Source organism: Myxine glutinosa, chromosome 5 (genome assembly GCF_964187855.1).
Source record: "Myxine glutinosa chromosome 5, kmMyxGlut1.1, whole genome shotgun sequence".
Classification (NCBI taxonomy): domain Eukaryota; kingdom Metazoa; phylum Chordata; class Myxini; order Myxiniformes; family Myxinidae; genus Myxine; species Myxine glutinosa.
In genome coordinates, this window is record NC_136265.1 from 45,744,935 (window position 1) to 45,750,934 (window position 6,000).

Consider the following 6,000-nt stretch of genomic DNA (forward strand, 5'->3'; position numbering starts at 1 on the left):
TCCTTCAAGATGTCTCTGATTCCTTAATATCTCTTCCTGGTTACTCCCTCCTCCGGTATGATAGACCTGAGCCTCGGCCTGGTGGTGGGGTGGCTATCTTTATCAAAAACTCTCTTCCTCACTCTCCTTGCACTGCCCTCTCTCCTCCTCACCCCCAGGAGTACCTCTGGCTACGGCTTCCTCTCCGCTCCCACCTTTTGTTCATATGTGTTCTGTACCGTCCCCTAAACAGTGATGACTCCATCTACATTTCACTGTCTGACAACATGGACCAACTTCTATCCACTCATCACAACTCTCTCTTCCTCATATGTGGTGACTTCAATTGTCATCATGCCACCTGGTTGGGTGTGGGTTCCTCTCTCACCAGTCATGGCACCTCAGCAAAGGACTTCTGTGACTCACTGGGATTGACACAATCTGTCAATTTCCCGACCCGGATCTCAGCCAATGGAGTATCTTCTCTTCTAGACTTGGTTATGACTAACTTCCCTGCTAATGTCTGCTGCTCTTCTTCTGCTCCAATCGGTTCTTCTGATCATGTGCTTGTCAAAGTGGACATCTCTCTGGCCATTCTCAGAGAGCCTCCTCAGCGTCGACGAGTCTGGCATTTCACTCAGGCCGACTGGGACGGTCTTCAAGCAGCCATCAATCGTCTGGATTGGTCTCCAATCTCCACTGCCTCTGACATCAATTCTTCCTGGGAATTCTTCCAAAGCAAACTGATCTCTCTCATGCACAGATTTATCCCATCTCGCCTTCAGTTGTCTTACCCTTCCTCCCGTCCATGGTACACTGAATCTTGTGGTGAGGCAGTTGCCCTGAAACAACTTGCCTTTGCCTCTTGGAAGGCTAATCCAACTGAAGGAAATCTCAGTTCCTTCCACCAAGCTCGGAACAAGTGTGTGTCTACCCTCAGGAGTGCCAGGAAGCATTATCTCTCCTCACTCAAGAATGAACTCTCAAACCTGTCTCCTTCCTCCAAATCCTGGTGGCGTCTGGTCAAATCCGTTTCTGGTGTTTGTTCCCCCTCCATCCCCTCCCTTACCTCAAATGGCCACACAGATGACATCGCACGTGACAAAGCCGAATGCCTCAACTCTGTGTTTGCCTCAAAATCCTTAGTCCCAAACCCATCTCTCTCTGTTCCCACCTTTCCCAGTCGAACCAAACTGCTCCTGGACTCTGTGACCTTCTCTCCTGACAAGGTGGAGGAGTTTTTGTCAAACCTCGACTCTGATTCTGCAACTGGACCAGATGGCATCAGCCCACGGGTCCTAAAATCCTGCTCTGCCGCTCTATCTCACCCTCTCTCTGTTCTTTTCACCCTATCTTTTGCTCAAGGTCATCTGCCAGCATCCTGGAAATCAGCAAACATTACCGCTTTACACAAAAAAGGTGCAAAAACAGATCCTTGCAACTACAGACCAATCAGCCTGCTCCCAATTATCAGCAAAGTCATGGAATCCATCATTGCTTCGGATATGAAATCTTTCCTCTTCTCCAATGGCTTGATCTCTGATCATCAATTTGGTTTCAGACCAGGTCACTCTACTCTGGACATGCTGCTTCTGCTGTCTCAACAATGGATGGGGGTCCTCAATGCCAAACAGGAAATCAGAGCTGTCTCCCTTGACATATCACGTGCCTTCGATATGGTCTGGCACCCAGCTCTGCTCACCAAACTCTCCTCCTATGGTATCCATGAAAATCTCCATGCATGGCTTGCGGACTTCCTCTCTGGTCGTAGTCAACGTGTGGCCCTGAATGGATTTCTCTCATCTCCCCTTCCCGTTCAGGCTGGAGTTCCCCAAGGCAGTGTGCTGGGCCCTGTGCTTTTTCTGGTCTTTATCAATGATCTCTCCGACTCTCTGGAAAATCCTCTGTATCTCTTTGCTGATGACTCCACTCTCTGCCGCTCCATTCCTCTTCCCTCAGATCGGCAGTCTGCAGCCTCCTCACTCTCTGAAGACCTGGACAAAATCACAGACTGGTCAAACATGTGGAACATGTCTTTCAATCCTGACAAATCTCACACTCTTACTATGTCAAAACCAAAAAGATCGACTGGACAACCCTCCCATCTACTTTCTCAACAATCCTCTCCAAGAAGTTCTGTCGCTCAAGCTTTTGGGTCTCACCATCTGCCATGATCTTTCTTGGGAAAACCACATTTCCAAGCTGGCCTCCAAAGCCAGTCGCCGACTGGGCATCCTCCGTCGTGCGAAGTCCTTCCTAGGCACACCTGAGCTCCTCACCATATACAAGGCTTTCATCCGCAGCTCAATGGAATACTGTTCTCCCCTATGGGCTGGTGCTCCTGCCTCACACCTGGCTCGGCTTCACGCTGTTGAATCCAAAGCTTTCAGAATCGTTGGAATCTCCCGCGATGAAGCTATCTCCGAGGGCCTTTCACTCACTCACCGCAGGCAGGTAGGTGGTCTTTCTGTCTTCTACCGACTCCTCTCCGGCCTTGCTCCCCCAGCTCTCTCTGTGCTCTGTACCCCAAATATTCCTACAGGTCGCACAAGATCTGCCAGCCACCCTCTGATGGTTAAACTGCCGAAATCTCGGCTCTCTGCTCACCTTCACTCTTTCATTCCTCTTTTCTCCCGCCTCTGGAACAAACTCCCACACTCACTTCAATCACACTCCTCCCTCCAGGTCTTCAAAACAGCTGTTCACTACCATCTCCTATCTTCCCCCATCCAAAACCTTGATCTTTTCTACCCCCACTAATTCACCCCAGATCCACCTTGTTTGAAATTCCAACTTCTTTCCTGGAAGTCTTGGCAGTGTCCATATGTTTTATACCTCTCCCACCCCCCCCCCCCCCTTCCCATGCCTTCCCCCCAAAGCCCTCTCCCTCCCACAGTTCTCTCGATGTCTCCATGTCTCTCGGTCCCTGCTCTCAAATGTTGTGTTTGTGTCCTTCCCCCTCTCTCCCCATCTTGTCTACCGCTCCCGATGTTATTTGTTTTGTGTGTCTGTTTGTCTTTCTGTGTGATTAATGTTCGCTCTTTCACGAGCCTCGATCTTGTATACAAAACAAAACAAAAAAAAAAAAAAAAATCCTCCATGACCTGCAGAGTTTGAAAGACAAGTTAGCTAAGTAGTGCAAATGTAGAATTATCACACTTAACACAATCTATCTATGTATATATAATTAGACAAACCTCAAAATGTGTATGTGCTTCATAGCCCAGTGTAATAAGAGTCATTCCAAGCTACATACAAAACACAATGTATTATATATGCACAGAAGCAATAGCCATGTTTTGGCTTCATTACATAACCCAAGTTGTTTTTTTCCGAGGCATTGATAAATCAAGCCAGTGTTCTGTGCCTATACACCACCTGTATTTTTATTATTATTTCGGAAGCTACGAGGCTGTACATATACACCAGATGTTTGTGCATTTCACATTAACGCCTGAAGCATGTCAAAAAATCACGCCTAACGTTTTGATCCGTTCATGTTTATAATCCCTTTTCGACCCGTTCCCGTTTCCCATTCCCTCATTGCAGATAATTAATCGGACATAATCCATAGCTTTGCATGTATTGTAAGCCTCTGCTTTATACAACATCTACTCAATGTACTTACATACTATGAATGTTTCCCTGACTTTATAATTAAGAGATTGTGCTCATGCATTTTGTGAATTGTTGCTTTTGTGTATATGCTAATTTGTATATATGCTAATTTAAGCTGAATTTTAAGGCAATGTAATTTGGGGAAATTGCATAAAATGTAAATAAAGTTTTCTATCATGAATATTGTGGCACAAAACCTGTTTTATCACCTAAGGTAGGGTATGTTTTCATCCCTATCTGTTTGTCTGTGTGTAGGATATCTCAAACAGTAGTGAACGCATTCGGATGAAACATGGTGGACACTTTGGGGTGTGGCAACGATGAATTGGTTCAATTTTAGTGAATATCTGAATTCCGATAATTGATAGCTCACCTGGAACGTAGTTCCGGGGAGCTTATGCGATGGCGCGTCGTCCGTCAGTCCATAAACACTTGCAACTTCTTCTCCGAAACCACTGATGGGATTGTGACCCAACTTGGCACAAATGATATTTGGTATGTTGTGACTCAAGTTTGTTCATGGCATGACAAAAATGATGGTCTAAGGGGGGGGGGGGGGGGGGTCTACCTGGGGTCAAATAGGTATTCTACCCCTAAAATAGGTATTTGCTCCCTTCTCAGAAACTACACACACAATTTTGATGAAACTTGATCAAAACGTTCATCCCTGTGATGTACTTATGGTTGTACAAGGCATTAGAAAAATGGGGGTCCAAGGAGGTACACGTGGGGGATAGAGTGGGGGGGGGGGGGCTAAAATACGGTGATGCTGTTTAAAATACCTTTAGTGGGTGTACTTTTTTTTTTTTTTTTGTATACAAGATCGAGGCTCGTGTAAAAGCTAACATTCATCACAAAAAAACAAACGGACATAAAATATACAATAAAGGGAGAAGAGGGAAGCACACAAGTACAAAAGTAGAGAACAGGGACATTGTTTTGGAGATATATCTGTTGGAGGGAGAGGGCTTGGGGGGAGGAGGCATGGAAAGGGGGGTGCGGGTGGGAGAGGTATAAAACACATGGACACTGCTAGGACTTCAAGGAAAGAAGTCGGTATTTCAAAAATGTGGATCTGGGGTGAATTAACGGGGGTAGAAAAGATCAAGGTTTTGTATGGGGAGGGAGGAGTGGGATTGAAGAGCATGAGGGAGTTTGTTCCAGAGGCGGGAGAAAAGAGGAATGAAAGAGTGAAGTTGAGCAGAGAGTCTTTGGGCAGTTTCATCAGAAGAGGGTTGCTGGCAGATCTTGTGCGACCTGGAGGAATATTTGGGGGACAGAGCACAGACAGAGCTGGGGGAGCTATGCCGGAGAGGAGTCCTTAGAAGACAGAACGACCACCAAACCTGCCTGCGGTGAGTGAGTGAGTGAAAGGCCCTCCGAATTAGCTTCATTGCGGCAGACACCAATGATCCTGAAAGCTTTGGTTTAAACAGCGTGAAGCCGAGGTCGGTGTGAGGCAGGAGCACCAGCCCAGAGGGGAGAGCAGTGTTCCATTGAGCTGTGGATGAAAGCCTTGTATGTGGTGAGGAGCTTAGGTGTGCCAAGGAAGGACCGCACGACGGAGGATGCACAGTCGGCAACTGGCTTTGGAGGCCAGCTTGGAAATGTGGTTTTCCCAGGAAAGATCATGGCAGATAGTGAGACCCAAAAGCTTGAGTGACAGAACTTCTTGGAGAGGACTGTTGAGAAAGGAGATGGGAGGGTTGTCCAGTCAGTCTTTTCAGAGAGATATAGTGAGAGTGTGAGATTTGTCAGGATTGAAAGACATGTTCCACTTGTTTGACCAGTCTGTGATTTTGTCCAGATCTGCAGAGAGTGAGGAGGCTGCAGACTGTCGATCTGAGGAATGAGGTATGGAGCGGCAGAGAGTGGAGTCATCAGCAAAGAGATAGAGAGGATTTTCTAGAGAGTCGGAGAGATCTTTGATGACGACCAGAAAAAGCACAGGGCCCAGAACACTGCCTTGGGGAACTCCACCCTGAACAGGAAGGGGAGACAGCTCTGATTTCCTGTTTGGCATTGAGGACCTCCATCCATTGTTGAGACAGCAGAAGCAGCATGTCAAGAGTAGAATGACCTGGTCTGAATCCAAATTGATGATCCGAGATCAAGCCATTGGAGAAGAGGAAGGATTTGATGTCAGATGCGATGTCAGATACTACACTCAATGATGTCAAATACGATACTCATTTATTCTACCAGGTGAGCACCCAGGGGTATTGCCCCTTTATTTAAAAAAAAAAAAAGTGATTCTTCATCATTAAGTGATAAGGCTAAAACCGATATATGGCATGATCATTCTTCATCAATGATCTCTCTGACTCTCTTGAAAATCCTCTCTATCTCTTTGCTGACGACTCTACTCTCTGTCGCTCCATTCCTCATCCCTCAGATCGGCAG